This window comes from Ochlerotatus camptorhynchus, unplaced genomic scaffold (assembly GCF_037179485.1).
Source record: "Ochlerotatus camptorhynchus isolate MF236.1 unplaced genomic scaffold, CSIRO-AGI_Acam_v1.1 ptg000077l, whole genome shotgun sequence".
NCBI lineage: Eukaryota > Metazoa > Arthropoda > Insecta > Diptera > Culicidae > Ochlerotatus > Ochlerotatus camptorhynchus.
The window spans coordinates 5,771,412-5,791,370 of record NW_027040567.1 but is presented as its reverse complement, the minus strand read 5'-3'; the positions used below and the strand labels follow the sequence as shown (position 1 = coordinate 5,791,370).

Sequence of the window (19,959 nt, the reverse complement as noted above, 5' to 3'; positions counted from 1 at the left end):
GTACTTTGATTTTTTATGGAACATTCATTTGAAATATTCATGTACATCCAACAGCAAACATGTTTTTGATAAATGTTAATTACTTTGATTATAAGAATTATGGCAAATGTCCATTATGGCTAACGTCGACATACGAAAATAACTGTATGGCAAAGGTCTGATCTGGCACTCGCCCGTTTGGAAAGCGTCCATATGGCTATCGCATTTATGGTTAATGGGGTGTCATCAAATGCGCGAATTGTAAACTTGATTCATGGACTTCAAGAGGTCTCCTTTTAATATAAAGCGTGCACATTTAGAAAAAATCCTGTAAATTTAGATGCTCTGAGAGTGACATATACGAGCCTCAATTTTGACATAAAGTTGAGTCATAACCGACGCAACTTATAGCTCAATCAAACGTAGTTTTCGTCGAGCAACGAACTTTTCAGTCTCGCGCACCACGAGAAATGGCTTATCATTGTTGATCGATTCTCTTCATCGACTTTCTCTTTCGCGAATGAATTCAAATGAATTTTTCATTCTGTGTGTTGTTTCAGGCGCAAGCCAACATCATCTTCTGTCGAACTGTGCTGCGAGCTTAGTGAGAAATTCGTTTATGTTGCCGTGGTAAACCAAAGAGAAAATCGATGAAGAGAATCGATCAACGAGGATAGGCCCTTTTCAAGTGTTACGCGAGTCATGTTTGTTTACGTCTCATCTTTGTGAAAGACGGATTCCGTCACGTGTAAAATTAGTTATTTCTTAGTGTGTTGCTTTGTCAATAATCAGCAAGTCTGTCATAATGTTATTAACGGGATCATATGGAGCCATAAATTTACCCTATATCACAATTTTTCGCTCTTTAATCTCGTTTTAATTGCCAGCAAATTAATCGTTATTAAGTCAGCATTGATGATTATATCAACGACATATTTTGACAGCAAATTCTTAAGGTAAGAAATGGTGAGTAATATTAGAAGACTCTCTAGGTAGATTTCGGGCTACTCTGGAGAACCATGAGGTTGAATTCGAAGCCTAATGCAATGTAATCTAACACCAAAACAGCCAGTGTTTGAAAGCATCCTGCAAAAGGATTGATATACCTCCATAATTTTTCGTGCCTATTTGATATATGTTTCACACTGAAGATGCATCACACATACCAAAAACGGCCAGGTCTACTGTGCAGCATTTAAGGGGCAAGAAGGCAAAAGGCCGTTTCAGCTTCTACACTGTGTCTCCGTTCCGTAAAAACGGTTGTAACGGTTGTAGACAGTGTGCATTATCATTAACAAATTTGATATTTTATCGGCTCTCATGCGCTCTCAATATCACCCATGATATTGGAGCAAAATATCATGCTTCATATTGATTTTACAAGCTCCTTTGATATTGCGAGACTATTCACAACGTGTAAAGAGTAAGCTGAGAGTAGAATAAACGCAATCATAATTCCGTTGCACCTCGTTTTCTTAGAAAGAGAAAGTATAATAATGCTATCTCTTCACCGAAGGCAGACACGAAGCAACTGCTGTCAGCCGTTATAGAAGCTTCGGTTGCGTTCAAGTGAAAAGCAAAAATCATGAAACTCAATCTCACCACAGTTAGGTGTTATTTGCAGCAGGTGAGTTTTGTTAGAAAATATTAATATTCCGAGCTGCGATATCTCATCTTGCAATATCAACCGCAGTTGTTTGCTTGTTGATTTTTGTCTACGATCACGTCTTGTTCTTTGTAGAGATTTGATTTTTAGTATGTTTTCCGATTCCAACAATTATGTTCGGCCTCTTCATGCCTTCTACGTTCCGAAAAAAAAGCCATGTTGTAAGATATCTTACGTTTAAGTGCAAACCGTTATTCACCTTCCAACACGTCATCTCACTTGAGTGGTCACGCCAACTATCGAATCGATTAATCTTTACCCTCCCCAAAAGTAATGACGCATTGCATAATTGTTCGCTATGGGAAATTTATAAAATTTATGCTGGAATTCATCGATTTTGACTAGCGTCTAATTCATCATAATGACTTATTTGATATTTTTCAATAATTCATTAAATTTTTCTTCTAAACGAAATGACGTCTGAAATAAAGTTGTTGAAGAATATCTGATATTTTCAAATAAAAGTATACACGGATATGAAATCAAAAATGTTGGACAAAAAAAATTAAACATCTGTTTAAAACTTCAATAGCAATAAATTAGATTTTTTAACATATTCAAACTTATGTGAATTTGGAGGCTTATCAAAAATGCTATCTGCTCAGATATTGGACACAATGGAAATTTTACCATTGACATAAATCGTAGTACAACAACTTTTAGTAATATTTTTGAACGTTTTTCTCGCACAAAGTTTTTATTATTTGAATGCCGAATTCAAAAATTGATCAAAAAAATTTAAATATAAATTTCCTACCTAGTTAGATTGTTTTTCCTTTAAATTGTATTACTTTCACTAGTTTACTATTAACTTTCACTGTTTAATTTAACTATAACTATAAAACTATATAACCGTATTTCGTTTTCTACTTGCAAACTCAAGCAACTATGACTAGACACTGAAGAAGTTTGTGAAAGTGAATAATGAACTAGTGAAAGTTAAAGTGTTACAATAGTAGTAGAATTTAAAGGAAACATAACTTAATAAAGTATACAACTATTCTTCTAAAAAACTCGTCAATTAATTAAGATAAAAAAATAGTCAAAAAATATTATTAAGCTATCAAATAAACATAAGTCTTAAAAATAATTAAAATGCGCATCGATTACTGTTGAAGTTTTTAGGTTTATTTGTTTTATTTTTTTTAATTTAATTTGTATTGTTTACTGTGTGTGATTTCTTTATTTAAAGGTCATCCTTTATCCTTCAACTTTTTCCTAGGCGTCATATTGATTGAAAAGGCAATTTTCAAGCTTTGAGTTGTTGAAAAATATCAAATAGGCCATTTTGAAAAATTGAGCGTGGGTCAAAATGAAAAGACTTTGACATATTGATCATAGCGAACAATTGGATTTCGGAGAGTTGAAGTTCGAAATATCTAGCGTACAGAATATTAACGGCTTAACTACGATGATCGATTATCTTAATCGATTTTCTCTTAAGTGGAACAATTTTTCGAAATGTACCCATTAAAGCAAAAGGATGTATTTACTAGCAGAAGCAACCTAAAAAGAACCAAGATAATTCTGAACGCTACATATGTTTTTGTTGGCCTGGATTTGCTCCTTTCGAAAGTACCTATATTGTAAGATACTCCATCTTAGATTTAAAATTGGCGTCTACTGTAAGGTAGATGATAGTATTTCGTAAACTGGAAGTCGCCATCTTGGAATCCAAAATGATATCAGACATCAATTTATGGCTTCTACACGTCGATCCGATTTCAAAAATACCCATATTTCCTCAAACCAGATTGGATTCCAAAATAGCGTCAGACTTCTGTTTTCTGCCTCTAGTCGTCTTCATTCCGAAAATAGCCATGTTTTAAGGTTTCTGACCATTTTTTGAAACCCGAAAATTGCCATCTTGGCCTCCAAAATGGAGTCAATCATATGTTTCTGATCTAACGGCGCCGGTGGTGTAGTGGTAAGCGTGATTACCTCTCACCCCAGCAGGCCTGGGTACAATCCCAGTCGGCGCCGCCGGGATGTTCTGAGGCATAACATCTCTGATCACGCCTTCCTTCGGATGGGAAGTAAAGCCGTTGGTCCCCGGTTCATGAGTTGATGGGTTGATAGGTAGGGTCCAGGTGTGGGAGCTGCCTTCCTGGCACGTCGGTAGCATTGGTGCTCAGCACGGAAAACAACTGAGCATTGGTGCTCAGCACGGAAAACAAGATCGACGGAAAAAACAAACCAAAAAAGGATATGTTTCTGATCTCTACATGTGGTTCTGGCTCCGGAAATACCCATACTGACATTCTGCAGAACTTTTTCGAAGACAGAAACTTCTCAGATGACCAGAATCTCCAGATATAGCACATACAGGATGAACACATGAACACTAACTCAACACGTAGTGAAATGATTTTGATTTAATCAGCTTTCCTGAACAAGTTTACCAAAAGCATCAGCTAGCAAGCTGATAGTCAGAACATCAAGGCATAACTTATGCAGGAGCTTCATGTTTACTCTAATGCCACGTAGGGACCAAAGTAAAAACGCAGTAGGCTCTGCCCGCTAACGGTTGGTTTGATTTTAGCTGGCGCTGATTTAATCTGTTTTCCGCATATTTTTTAACTGTGCCAAGTCAAGTTTAAATTAAGATCACTCACGTTTAAAGAATCTTTTGAGTGATATTGTAATTAACGTGAAAACTCTGGGACAAGAATTTGTTTAGAGTAGCTGTGTTGTCGTGGTGTCGCGTTGGTTGGTTTTTCTTTTCGCTTGTTTTTTGTGCTTTGCCTCCCACCTAAGAAGAGTTTTACCGGGTATTTTTTTCGGTTCTTGGTACTGGCGCTCTGCCTTCCGGAGGATGCACGCGAATGAGGTGTTAGGTAAAAATTCGGTGCAAATGAACAACTTCGCATGAGATTCAAAATGTTGTGTTCGGTTGTAAAAATAACGCGGAAGATTTTTTGTATTACCGCGAGTGAAAAAACCGGTGATTTTTCGGAGGAAGAATTTGGTGAGTTCCATCTGATTATAAATCAATCATAAATGCATATATCCATATATTACTAAATACGCGCCAGATTTTGAAACATTACATTTCGAAATCTGGAATATGATAACGGTAGTGTTTACATGCGGGGCTTTTTTAATGTGAAAGTAGCCTCGGAATAGGCGTGAATTACCAGGCTTTCGGAAATGGGTTGCTGAATCTGCAGTAAAGCTATCGCTTTTTAACTCCCGGACTAAACTTGCTTTAAATTATTAACTACATCAAGGATTGTTGTAAGCAACTTTCTTCCATAATACCACTGCCGGCCAGTGGGGGTTAGATTGAACACACTCACACACACACACATACAATGCCACGTAGGGACCAAGTAGCACAAATTCATAGAATTATGTTGAGTAAACTCCTATAAAATCAAATCCAGCCATACAAAGATTATGTAAATTGACATAGAGCATGTCTGTTGCTTGGGGAGTGAGTGCTGAACTAATTTCGGTAAGGGCTTGGTAACCTGCACAATTTTCGCGAAGGGAGTAACTTTCTATCTAGGTGGTTATGATTTCGAGTTATAGTTTATACAAGAAACTCAAATGCACACATGCGACACGCAGTGAGACAATCCTGAACTTGCTTATTCGCCATTCAGAAGGCTTTGATCATCTGAATAACTTTGCCTAAAATAGAAACTTTCTGAATGGCTATGATCTTAAAATGTAGCACATACTGGATGTTCACATGGACACTAGCACCATGCAGTGAGTGAATTCTGAACTTATTTTATCTACCATCCGGAAAGCCTTGGTCACTTTGATAACTTGGCTCGATATATAGCACTTACCACCAAAAGTAAATACGCTCACTACCCAAGTAACATTGCAAGTTTTATCAAGGTTTTAAAGCATTCTACAAGCTCAATTCATGGTCTACAGAACCCTTATAAAACCAAAATTGTTACTTGGGTAGCGCCGTATAGTGAAATATTACAGACCTAATTTGTCTACAATTTGGACGACCATTATCACCTGAACAACTTTTCCGAAGACAGAACTTCTTTAACGGCCAGAATATAAATGTATTGCATTTACACGAGGATCATATCGACACTAGCGATGCGTTGGGAGATAATTCAGAACTAATCTCCCCAATAACCGAAAGGCCTTGGTCTCCTGAGCAACAGGTTCACGAGATATCCTGTGCTGGACGTAACGCATACATGTTCCACTTTAACTTTCAGCATTTCTGGTTTACAGTAACATTTTGTTCGCAGTAAAAGTGACACATGATCATCAGATGAACAAAGTCTCGAGTTTCTCAACCAAATGCATTATTTTTAGTGTAATCACATTAAATCACCATGCTTGCATCACATTGGCGCTACTAAGTTTAGGAAATTTTTTGAACAACGTATTTCGAACGAGGCTGTGTCATTTCGCCGAAGAAAATTTCTCCAAATTGGTCATTTCGCCGAATTTTAATCAAGAATCAAACTGAAAGAACTGGTCATGTTTAAAAGAAGGAAGCATGATTATTTAGAAAATAACGAAACAGTACAACCCAAATAAAGGAAATCTTTCTAAAAATACAACTTAAAAGCACTGCTCATGTTCATAAGAAGGAAGCATTACATTTGAATAGGTTGCCAGGTTGAAAAAATCGATCCTTCTTAATCTTTTTGACGTAGGACAACATCTGTGATTACTATATGAGGGTACACTTTGTGAAAACCAAAAATGGAACATGTAACAAAATTATGAAAGATTTTGAACGTTAATAACTCAGCTGCCCCTGGTCAAATTTAAATAATTTTATCACCAATCGATCATAAATATTTCTACGCATCTGTGAAATTGGAGACTTTACCATTTTTCAAAATGTCACTATTGAAAATTGCACGAATGTGCAACTGTTGCTATGATAATTTAAATTATCCTCGATTGCCTGCGAAAGGCGATTTCCCTAACACAGATTTCAATCACCGCGTCGTAAGTGGTGGTGTTCTCCAGTACACAACGAAAGGCTGCCTGCAAGCAGCGAGCTGCAGCCCACATGAGCATCCATAGAAGGAGGAAGAAGCCACACTGGTATTGATCGGAATTAGTAGCTCTTCGTAAGTCGCTGTGGGCCATCTATGTCAAGCGCATCATACTAAAGAGTATAAGCAGAGAGATCCCCGCTCAAATTCCTATTCCTACACAAAACACAAGCTCCAGCTGCAGTAAACAAATAAGATTTATTATATAAGACACGTAGTCCTACGTTACCATTGCGTACAACCCCATAGGGCTGACCCTTGTAGTTCCAAAATTCACTGAGCTTTTAGAAAAGTTCTAAGCCGTAGAAAATGGCTTACTCTTTGGCGAAATGACCCATTCGGTGAAATTTTCCGCTCCCTTTCGAATAATAGTGTCGCTGACATTTTGCAAATTGTGAATACATTGGCAATATATTTTCATGGATTGATCATGCAGCATTGCTAGTTCAGACATTGAACTAGCAGTGTTCCTTAAAAGATTCTCGAAAAAGAGGTTAAAAAGGTATTTTTGGTTCACGAATTGTAAATTTAATAAAATAGTCGTTTTAGATACAGGTATAATTAATTCTTACTCTTCTCGCACAAAGGATCAATTTTTCTGAGAGACAAGCCTAACCTATCTGCCTTTAAAACTGGTATCCTATGTGACTAAAAACTGTAATAATACTGATATTTAAGCCTGCATAAGAATCCTCGGATTACACTCTCGGTTCTCTCGGGAAACGCCAAAAAACTTGTCTCATAAAATATCCCTGGGCCAGATTGGGATATGGTGAATTTTACGTAGCGCACTACTACAAGACGAACTGAGCAAAATGAAAGGGCTGGAGGATAACAATTTGTTGGATTAATAAAGTTTGGCTCGAAGGTTTTTTTTTTAGCCGCAGGCTGGTTCATCTCCGAAGATTGGCTTGAAGGTGTTTCTGGGGATTGATTTGACGTAAGAAAAATAAACTTAGTCAAAATGAAGGTTTTTTATCGTACTTTCATAAAAATTGCAGCATTACTCCAACGGCGTTCGGATGAACTCGCGGACTTTCTTTGGAATTTTCGCCATCATCTACCGCACACTGGACTGGTCAACCTCCTCACCGGCCATTTTTTTTCCCTACATCGAGCCATCTGTGCAGCGTCCTTCCAGTTTTCTTTAACTTCCGCTTGATAATTGCCCAATTCTTTTCGATTGGGTGGAATTGCGGGCAGTTAGGTGGATTGATATCTTTGTCGACGAAATCCACCTTATTGTCGCAGTACCACTGGAGCACCTCCCGAATGAAAGGTAGTAAACATTTCTCCAGGCACTCATGCTTGTACAGCTTCGAGTTCATCGTTTTGTTGGTGATGAAGAGTTTGGTTTTGAGTCCGCAGCTGCATATTTCTTGCCAGATCATCAGTAACCGAGTGAATTTATCGGCGAAAACAAAATTGAATTTGCTGACGATATCACCCATGCTGTGGTCAGATCAAACTTTTATCCGGGAACCTGCCTGAAATCCATCTTTATCAATATTTCGAATTGACTACGTCGAGTTTTCGACGTGGGTGTACAGGATCCATCTGGTACAACTGAAACACGTGTACTTTGAAAAGAAATCGCTGTCAACGCGCTGCTATAGAATGAATAAAGTGTCCGGATTCTAAGTGGACCTAACTTTATGAAGCTGTCTAACCCTCCCAAGGGTATCGAAGCTGAAATATCAGCTGATATCATCAAACATATTATTTAAACAAACACACAGGAATTTGAAAAATAAAAATTCAAATCATTGAACAGATTTCAAACAACTTTCAAGTTTTGTCCCCCACATTGAATACCCGGACCCACTGTACCACCCTCTGAATAAACAGCCGCCCGGCGGCCACGATCGCTTCGCTCGGCCGAACCCAAGAGAGCACATGGGAGCGAACGTAATCCGCGAGCGAATTGGCGAATCTCCCAAGTGCCTCCGGTGGTGGAGTCCCTAGTCCGTACCTCCGTTGAAGTTCCTCTGCGTAAACTTGGTTCGAGCTCATGAAGCTCCACGCGCACCACCTCGGCTCGGATGGGCAGGAGAGAGCGAATCGTAGAGAGCGTGACTGACTGACTGACTCGGCGGCGGCTCGGGCTGACTGGTTGTGTGTTATTTCCATAAATAAAGATAACAACAACATACAACATTACGGATGGTTCAGCGCGCGGTGTCGGCGTGGAGCAGATTGAGCGAAAAAGGGGAGACGAAAAAAAAAAGGCGAACCACATTCAGGAGAATTATTTTTAATTCATAGCGGGCTTTGCCGCCAGCAGCCGAGTGCAGCAGCAGTCAGTCTAGTTCAGTACATCTACCAGATCGGGCCAGGGTCGTTCGGTGTCCCGGAGTTGCGTTCGTTTGTTCGTTCGTTCGTACGTTCATTCGTATGCGGTCGTGTGGCTGCTGCTTTTTTTGGAGTGCAGATTTAGGTTTGTTTCCTTGTTGATGATGATGATGATGGTTTTGATCTTCAGTGTCCGAGTTTCGTGATCGCCGTGGACCAGAAAATAACTCCACCACCAGGTGAATACGAATTTTGGACCCCCGTTCGTGGTGAAAGAGAAGATTGTGGCTCCACCACGCAAGAAATACAAGAAAAACAAAGGCAAAAAAGAGATTGTAAATAGTTTCGAGTAAAAGGAAGAGTTCAACGCGGCTGAGAAGAGATTGCTGGTGCACGCGGTGAACACAAAAGTAAAAAGTATTACGCGTAACACGGCGGCGCCGCACCGCGCCGCACTACTTTCTCCGCGAAGAGCTCACCTACTGAGATTGTTGTGAACGGTGGGGATCAAAAGGGGAGGGGTGAGAGGGTGGAGAAGTGGAGTTCTTGGGCTGTGATGCACCGCGCAGCCGCCTGCGATCGAATCAAATCCGTGCAGCGGTGCGTGACTATGCAACCGATTTGCTCATAAACCGACGACGGACTGTGTGAGTGCGTGAAAATTGAAAAAGGGAACGCCGACGACGATGAAGAAGTGACTACCGGTTAGGTTTCTTCGGAGTGTTTAGAGCGACCGAGAGGGGGTCAGTTCACAGTAAACGCTAATTGTTAATTATTATTTGCAATTTGCTATTTACTCCTATGATTTATGAACAACACTCCGTGCCATGTCGTCAACGTGGCGGTCACCTACGACAGTACAGTAGTCTGAGTGAACTTTGCCGCGCCGATGAATTCGCTTAAAAGCAGTGATTATCTCCCCTCGCCTTGTGCGGCGGCGCCGTCCTCGTAGTCGGCAGGACCGCAAACTAGCCAGGGTTCTACAACCCAATCAATCCAAGAAGCTACGAAGCGAGTGAAGTGCATCGCAACCGCAGCGGAGCGGCAGTTTCTGTTTCTGTTTTGAATTAAATGAATGATCACACATTCGATTCGAAAGTGAATGCAACCGTGCTCGCGCAGCATGCAAAGTGATTCGTGGTCCAGCTCGGGCGGTAAATGTCAATTGCCGGATTGTGTGGTGCGCCCTTTCCGAGGGTTGCGAAGTGTGACAGGCGTGGAGCTGTCGCACCACCCCGGGTATTGTTGTTGAGGTATGACTACTAAAGAAGAAACGAGTGAGCCTCTGATGGTGTGGATGTCCTAATAAGGCGACGAAGACTTGGAACAGGTTCTGAGGCTTCTCGGGGTGGTGTGACAGAATGTGGTCGGCAACTTTTGTGAACGTACCCGTTGTTGTTTTCTTCAGTGCTACAGCAATTGGATTTTGGATTGTCCGGCAACGCGAGATAGTGCTCCAGGCGATTGGTTTTTGGGGGTCGAAACACTACCTAGGGTTGTAAACACGAGTGCGGTAATTAAGCTTAACAGCGATTTGATGGCAATTGTAGTGAAGCGTTTATGAATGTAACAGGTAAACACAGGTCTTATTTGTCATATTGAAATTCGCTGTACTCGTGGTTGAAGGCTGCGGAAGTCGTCACAACATTAAGAGGGATATGAACAGGATTCTACACAAGTCATGATGTGCAACAAACTTCTTCCGATGTTGTATCTTTGTAGTTCCTCAATGTTATTCAGTCGTTTCTACCGATGTTTGGTGAGTGGAAGTTTCAACTGCATCCGAATTACCACTGATTTGATTAGGATTCACGATTTTATTGGTAGGCTTTTTATGTAATTTGATGAAGCTTTACTAATATCATGAAAATCCTATTTCTCCTACATCCAATGTAAGGTTGGATTTATTACATCCTATGTTTCATAGAAAAAATGTCATGGCAGTTCTTGCCATAGTCTGCAGTGTAGAAGCAAGTTTTTCCAGTATGACATTTTTTATAAAACGTTCACAAGATTATTATCCAGACGCAAAGCATTTGGGGAAGCAAACTTTGTTCGAATAATAAGCTAACATTAAAATTACAATTTTTTTAAACTCTTCCGGCAAACACATTACAGAAACTGTTCCCGTCGCGAAACATTCCAAATTTTGCATACTTTCATGCAAATCTGTAATAGAACCTTAAATTTCCCGGTTGGGTGTGGGAACTTAACGATTACTAAAATTTTTGGATCGAGAATAAATTAAATGACAGGTGGTGCAAGTTATACCATTTACAGTCATCTGAAAAGGAATACTGTTTCCTATAATCACAACAAATTTCTCCTTCTATGCAGGGTTACTTCCACTCACTTGCTATAAAAAAATGTTTTTCGGAATTATGTAATCATGCAATAGTTTAATGCTAATTAGTAAATTACAAGAAGAAGTTATGAAGTAAATGTTTGACACATACAATCTGTCAATATTGCTTTCAGTGCGCCACAATCAGCGATTTTCTGACTCGTGAGCGCTCACTCACGAATCATAAGATCGTTAATTGTGACGCTCTCAAAGCGAAATTGACAGGTTTTATGAGTCAAACACATACTTTACATCCTCTTCTTGTTACTTACAAGTGCAATATAGCATTTTAACTTATAATGATTGCATAATTCCCAACAATATTTTTTATAGCAAGTGAGTGGAAGCAATCCTGCTTCTATGAAACATGAGTGGTTCTATCCGGGCATATTGCAGCAAAGATTTTTGACATCTTAGATAAACTATGTATCAACATGTTTTGCTTTCTTTTATTGCTGCTCATTCTTAACTTAACTCTTCGCACACCAGATTGAAAATGAAGTTGATAGACATTTTTGACATAGGATTACATCTTTCGGCAACATTTTGGGGGTGCAATTTCAAAAAAACCTAAATTGACTGCGTTACGAAAACTGGTCAGGTTTTGACCACATATAACTCTGTCAATAGCGGATGGATTTTAATTCTAAACAAACCAATGGATAAGAAATTTTGCTACGAATCTTTTCAAATAAACACTTTATTAATTTTCAATAGGTCACTATTGAAAATTACACAAAATTCCAACTGTTGAAATGTAATCAAAAATTATCACCGATTGCCTGCAAACAGCGCTTTCCCTAATAAAGATTTCAAAATCGTATTCCTTTCGGTTTCGCCGAACGTGGTGGTGTTTGGTTGGTTGTCAGCAGCAGCAGCAAAGCTCGAATTTATTTGATTGATCGTGACAAGATATTAGAAAGTTTTAGCAAGAAATTCCTTCAATCAATATTATATTTTTTTTTTTAATTTTCTATTGAATAAATAAAAAAAATTGGAGTTTTGGGCAGGAAAATGCGTAATTTTGTCATCAGAAAACGAGGCGTTATGGGAAAAGTGGTTTCCCTAACACAGTCGCTGAATATTAATACCAAGCACTGAGAATACCAGACGGTATCTATCTTTATGTCTTTTGATGAAAATTTCAAGCCCCTCTTATTAGGAGACTCATTCAAATTTTAAGCCCTTCCTATTAAGAGACTTATACAAAAAAATCTTTCCGAATTCTATTAACATAATATGCTTAAATTTGCATCAAAAATCATAAACGTAGGTACCGTCCGGTAGGCTCAGATTCTGTGATTGATGTGTTTTCCCTAATGCATGTTTCATGTCCGCACCGCTATCATCTCCAAGAACATGGAGGACAAATTTCCACAGCATTGTTCTAAACTAGCTTCCAAGCTTCCTTTTTCCATTGGTCCTTTTCAGAACCACAAATGACTGATAAAAGAGTTAGCAAAAGAGTAAGAGCTTGAATCCAAGACATACCGTCCAGGATTGGCTTGTACTACATGAACATCGACAGAGCACCTCACAAACAGAACTCTCAAATTGCTTCCTAATTTCAGCCTATCGAACTTTTCCACTTATTCTCATTGCATTTGAGTTGTCACGTGATGGGTTTTATTCGTTTTAGGACGGATTTAGTCTCAAAGCCCGGATAATGTTCAGGTCATATTTCCTGAACCAGTTGACCTGTTCCAAGCATCTTTTTTTTTATTATTAATTAATTTATTTGTACAGGCTCAATCGAATAAACTTTACAGAGCCAAGTTATCATTTGCGTTATACATAATTGATGTCCAAGCATCTTAGTACCTTATGTTTGGTTGTTGCTGTGTCCTATTCAGTTCAGTGGTTGTCGAGAAACACGACTTAGTTTTCTAGATCCGTGTTTTTAGGATGTTATTCCGTCCATATCTCCGGAACCAGATAATAGAAGATATCGAAGATATTAAAAGGCGTTCATTGGGACTATGCAAGCTTTAATTTGGTGTTTGCTATGTCCTTTTCGATTCAGCGGTTGACGAGGAGGATAACTCAGTTCCCAAAATCTGTGTTTTTAGGATGTTGCTTCAGCCAGGTCTCCGGAAATAGTGAACCGATTCTATGAATAATCAAAATGTTTCATGAGACTATGAAACCTTGTGGTTGTTGAGTTCAATTCCGTTCAATAGTTTCCGAAAAACGCGCTTTAAAAATTTTGTGACCTACACACACAGATATTTCATGATCTTGTCGAGAATAAGCCGATTGATATATCGAAAGTTGGTTTTCCAAGCGATTAGTATACCTTTCATTTCGTTAAAAATGAGCTCATGGGCCATCTTTTGGACGATCTTGTTTAAAATTAGTTTTTATGAAAGGAGAGTCGGAGTCGCTATTTTTTCGACTCCAACCCCGACTTTGACTTGACAGCTCTGGCTGAATTTGTCAAATTTAAATAAATATTGTGCTTTGCAATTACATTAAACATTTTGAGGTGGAGCACAGATTGAGGAAGGAATATATTGGAATGTTACGTGTTCAACATAGCAAAACATAAACTTTAATATTACATCCAACAGGATGCACATCAATCATGTCGAAAATCTCATGTAATTTTTATGGCCACAAAAATAAACAAATGCAGTAAAAGCAGCGTAATGTCAGTTCATGTATTGTATTCATGATAATCTTGTCGTTTTTGGCAAGTAATATTACACCATATTTTTGACACGATTGAAGTGCATCCACTTTGTTGTGAGATAAAAAATTTTTTGCTGTGTAGATGCACTTACACAGTTATTAATTGAAAGCTTTTGAGCAATTTTTGCATTACTAATAATAGTGTGTCAATTAATAATTCTGTTAAGCTTCTGCATTCATTTTCCATCAGATGTCACTGCTGTTGTTGACGGTGACATTCATCGGAAACTACTCATAATCTGTTATCCGTTAATTGTTCACAGAGGACAGTGCAGTGGAAAACATGTCTGGTACCCCTATATATGCATTTAGATTAACATCCGAAGTCCCTCCTTCGGCACACAAAATAGCTCACCCCTCACATGATTTCCCGCCGATTTCAATGAATGGGGTGGGGCAGAAAGTATCTTCTGTGCAGAATATGTAAAAAAGGAGGGACTTCGGATGTTAATCTAAATGCATATAAAGAGGTACCAGACATGTTTTGCAGTGTCAGGTACTCTATTTTGTAATCTGTGAAAGGGAAATCACAAATCGACTGTCTTCAAAATAAATGGCATGCTGAGCAATTGAGCTCGTGAGAGAGAATTTTCTCTCTCTAATTTGAATGTTTTGGCTCTCTGGGGACTGATAGTAAAGCAGGTAAAACTGTATGGGGAAACATAATTTTTATTTAATTGTAGCTTGTGTAACAATAATTTCCAGGAAAAAACTCAACGACAAAGTTAGGTTGTCGTTCACTTTTTTTTCAACCTAAATCTGCACCGAAAGCGAATTATTCCCACTTCTCTCAATTTCTTTCTGGGGATTTTCATCACTTTCTTCCAATGGAACAGCGCCATCTCTGTGGAAAATGGCAGGATGATATGATTAATTAAAATCATACTCTATGCCCAGGGAAGTCGAGAAATTTTTCAACCTGAACCCAATCACCTCTAACGGGGTCTTGCTGTGTAACTGCGCCTTTACCGACTGAGCGTAAGGAGGTCCCAAAAGAGTTGTGAAGATTATTTAGAAGAATAATTAGAAAAATCCAACAGAATTTTGAAAAATATTTCTTTAATATTTTGAGGTAAATTTCATCTGAATTAAAAGGAAATTCTTTGCGGTATGTTGAGGAGAAATAAATGGAAATTCTGAAAAAAATATGCAATGGTAATTCCAACGAAAATATGATCCGATTTCTAAAGGCATCTTTTTCAGGTATTCCAAGAGAATTCTGATTAGAAATCAATCTGCAATCTGAACTTGAAGATAGTTCTAATTCCAAAGAAATCCTTAAACAGAATTTCAATTCAGAGGCTTCATTCAAGAGACTGACGAGGATTGCAAGGAATTTCTAAGGAGAATGTCTAAGAACTTAGAAATCATTCCAAGGGATTTTCTGAACAATGGAGAATTCCAAGGTAATATAGAACTGAATTTCAATATAATGTTGAGCACCAGCCCAAGGCAATTAGGGTTAACTACCCCATTTCCGGCCTATTAAGCACAATCCGCACTTAGTCTTTCTTAATCTAGCGCAGCTTAGCACCAAACTGAATGTTAACATTACTGATGGCAAATGTATTTACCTTTCCGTACGTACCTTAAAGATTTGATAAAGATAAACCAATCGTTGAGATATTGTCAAAAGTCTAATACTGCTTCTTGACGCCAAACTCGGCCTACGGAATCTAAACTCGGCCGAACGCATTGAAACACCAATAAATTCACTTCGGCCTATCGGATTAAGATAAAGATTTCTTCGATCGGAGCGCTTCATTTGTATTTGAGAATATTGGGTGCAAACATTCATATCACGCGTTCTTATTGACTTCGTTCCGTAGCTTATTAGCTAAAGTATCGTACCAAACGCATAATTCACCTGTTAACGCCGAAATCATTGATCTATTTGATGTTTTCTGCATAATAGGCCGAAGTAGTTCGCTACCCTATGTGGATAATTCTTTTGTTATTCTGAAAAGTGTATCGAGGAAATTCTCACGAGTATTCGTATTAAAGTGAATGATGGAGAAAAATTTATGCTAGTTCCTGCAAACATTATGAAGAGATTTATGAAGTTTTCGGACGTTATGTCCATAAGGCTAAAATCTATACTTCGTAACACAAAGATATATGGAAGATCTGCAAAAACACTAAACACAAAATCTACTGAATCTATATCATAGGGGAAATGAATTTGGACCCATACATAAATTCAAAAATCGATTAAATTTTCAATAGCGACCAAAAATATCCATTAGTACCGTCCCAATGACGCTTTCATCTAGATAAAATTGATAAATAGCATATTTTTAGCAATGGACCCAATCTTAGATCCATAGGCCAACATAAGCGCCAATTTCCCCCATCAAACGAGAATTTGTTTTCAAAGATTTGCAGCAGTGTGCACTACTGGCTAATGCTTTACTACAAAGCTATGTGTTATATATTATCAAAACTCTAACTCTGAACATATGAGATCAATGTAAAACTCGCTGTCTATTGGTAATCATTTTGCATTAAATCAGATATTTTGCTTTTCAACTCATCTTAAGGCTTTTGCTGAAACATTGGAAACACTCATTGAAGTCAGTTTCGACTTTCCTCGGAATGAAGTATCATTGTGCTTGTCACACATTACACAATGTATGCATTGGTTGGAATAGAAAGCTTCTTGTTAAAAACCGTGAAAGTGCTGCAAAGAACAGTTAGTTTGAGCTGCCACTCTTACCTACGAAGCCTCTAAATCCATGGAGAAGTTGAATCAAACGAGATGTCCTGCTGTCTGTAGCAATCAACACCTTTCATGGTATCTATGATGCGTCGTTTATTTAGGCGCTGTAACATTACGTTTGGTTCATGTCACAGCACCAGTTCTGCTTACCAAAACTTGGCCCACTAAGCACACGGATATCTTCTATGTCGCTTATGGGGGCACGACCGCAGGGGACCGGTCTGGCGTCAACGCACGCCCATCTATAGTTTGATAATAGGTTAAGATCATTTCGAACCTCTCATCATTCGCTTATCCAGATAAGAATAGAGTTCGAAGCGTTGTGTGCTCCAGCTATCCTGAGGAAAACTTCGAAGGGAACCAGCTACTAGATGGTTCGATGGATCTTTCGCCCATATGCCCACTTCTGACAATCGATTTGCACGTCTGCTTCGGTCCTCCTTCAGGGTTTCCCCTGACTTCAACCTGATCAGGCATAGTTCACCATCTTTCAGGTCACATCCTGGTTTTTTGTGGCACGGTAGGGCCCCGGAGGGCCGCACCGTATGCCTGGTACAACAACATGACTAATCAATGGAGAGATCAATTTCAGACTTTCTCAGGATCTTCGAGACCAGAAGCGTTTTTTTTATAGACCTGTGGATTATAAGAAACACAATAAATTTATGAACTCATATAAACTCGCTGCATGGAAATAATTCCGTTTAATACAAATGCTCGAAGGTTCCATTTTGTACGGTTAGAATACCAGTGAATTCAAGGTACGTGTACTAGTTATGGCTATGCGTACCTATTGTGGAATTCTCATAGGCGATAATTGGAACACACCCAACAGGAGCGTTTAGCCATAACTGGTTCGTCAACCCTATACTGAGAAAACAAATCCTCTGATTTTCATATAAACCTTGTAATTTTCGATTTCAAATTATTGAAAAATTTCACTCGATTTATTTGGGCAGCCCTACTGTTGCTCAATAAAACAGATGAAATTATCGTTAATAAGTAAAAAAAATCTCCTTAAAATAGATCGGGTTGCTCCTTGAATGATTGATCAAAATACGTTAAAAATCTTAAAATGCTCAGTAAATATTTAAAGTACGCTCCCTAAAATAGAGAAAACTGTACATTAAGCATTTGAAAATGCTCCTTAGTATGCACCGCTTTGCACCATTTTGAAGTGTAATTGTACCATATATCATCGGAAAAGCTGCTGTAGAAAGGTTAATAAGTACCATGAAAGCTGAGATGTCCAGTAAATCATTGTGTGCATTTGTACATTTTTACTGAACATTTCAGCTGATTTCATGGTACTTATTAACCTTTCTACAGCAGCTTTTCCGATGATATATGGTACAATTACACTTCAAAATGGTGCAAAGCGGTGCATACTAAGGAGCATTTTCAAATGCTTAATGTACAGTTTTCTCTATTTTAGGGAGCGTACTTTAAATATTTACTGAGCATTTTAAGATTTTTAACGTATTTTGATCAATCATTCAAGGAGCAACCCGATCTATTTTAAGGAATTTTTTTTTTATTTATTAAGGAACATCGTCATTGTTTAAAGATTCATTTACCTTTTTACCATTTATTTGTGAATATATGTATTTGATTTTCGATAAAATTAAAACCTTTTTACTATGTAATTATGTCGTAAAAGATTGAAGCAAGAATGCCTTAACAAATTATGTTTTTTTTTTCGAAGTGCTGTTCACTTTCTAACGGATTTAAAGAAAATTGACGGTATCACTGCGATCTTATTCTTTAAACTAATGTATTCATAAATATTTATCACACAGACAGGGACTTCGCTAAACTTTACTCTTTTTATTTTTCCTCAAAATTTGCTGACATAACAACTATAACTGCATTAAAGAAAATAGATAAACGCGTCATTGGGACGGTACTAATGGATATTTTTGGTCGCTATTGAAAATTTAGTCGATTGCTGATTGATTGATTGGTATGGGCCCAAATTAGGGGCATTTAGGTCGACATTACATCCATTTCCCCAATAGTGGAAAAGTTGTTCTTTTGATTGAGAATACGACAATTTCGGTAATAACTACAGAATCATCTGATAATAACAATCTTATTTATCAATCTGGGATGTGTTAATACCATACTGTAGAGTTTCCCAATAGTCGTCGTGGTGATTAACTTGTACTTTTACTTCGTCTTTTAGAAAGTGAAAATCTCGGACACTACAGCGACCGTGCGAAACTCTGAATTTCTTATACCTTTGGCCCATTTGTGATAAGTCTATTAAAAAGCAAATACATACTCTTGTTAGAGCCTTCAACTAGTTAAGAAATGACCATCCGATTCCTGCGCATTCTCCGAATCTTACGATGAAAGTGATACAACATCAACTCATTTTCCAACCGTAAAAGTGCTCAGAGCACTTTGAGTTGAAATTTTTAACACGAAACCTTAAATGTACCAATAATTTCAATAACAGGGGCTGCACCAAATGTTGTTCCCAAGAACGGAACAGCAAAGACCTATCAACTCCACTTGCATTGCCACACATTCTAACGCGTGACTTTTTGCAATTCTTGTTATCCCTCTTTCCCATTGCTGCACGACGACGTGACCCTTCCGGAGGGTTAGATTGCATGCCCCATAAAGAAAGACAGTTTTCCCCTTTAATTTAATTGGATTGCAAGCCGTGCTACGTGCGACTTGCAGCGATCCATCAAAATTTCCAGAAGTTTTTTCAGCAGAAAGCATATCCATTGTTTTCCTTTGACCAAACCAATTCAAACTTTTATAGGCACTGTGTGCGGGGTGTGCGCGGTGAGTTCATTACTGTCCATCGATCACGCCCCATATAGCGCGCCGCGAGCGACCGGCAACTTCCTACCTTCCGTCTTCCTCACATTTCCAATGCAGCGCTCACACACGAACCAAGCGAGGCGCCAAGGTTTTTCGCTGGAAACCCACCTCTAATAATGAATCAGCATTCCGGCCGAAACAATCCCTTCGCGGGCCCTCACTCACTGATAGCGTGAAATATATGCAAATATGCAACCACTACTGGTGCTGCTGCTGCTCCACCCATCTGTATACCGGTCGTTGGTGCAACAGCCAGAGAGGGGTGGGTCACCTACCGAGCTCGCGCGCGCGAAAAATCCTAAGCTCGCTGCATATGAAACGACGACGACGACGACGACGGACGCGAAACCTTGAATCGTGGTGGCGGCGTTTTTCTTTGTGAGTGATTTTTTAAGATCAACGACTGACGGAGCCGCGAATACCCAATGGTGGTGGC

The 19,959-nt window shown here is 38.7% G+C and overlaps 1 protein-coding gene across 1 annotated transcript in view; it reads left to right on the top strand.

Annotated features, from left to right (window-relative positions):
- Positions 1–8,938: 8,938 nt before the first annotated feature.
- The window catches only part of bbg (big bang), a 203,297-nt gene continuing 192,276 nt past the window's right edge, over positions 8,939–19,959 (top strand). Inside the window, exon 1 of the mRNA XM_065217503.1 lies at positions 8,939–9,076. The gene's annotated coding sequence lies outside the window, so the exon portion shown is untranslated. The remainder of the gene's footprint in view (positions 9,077–19,959) is intronic.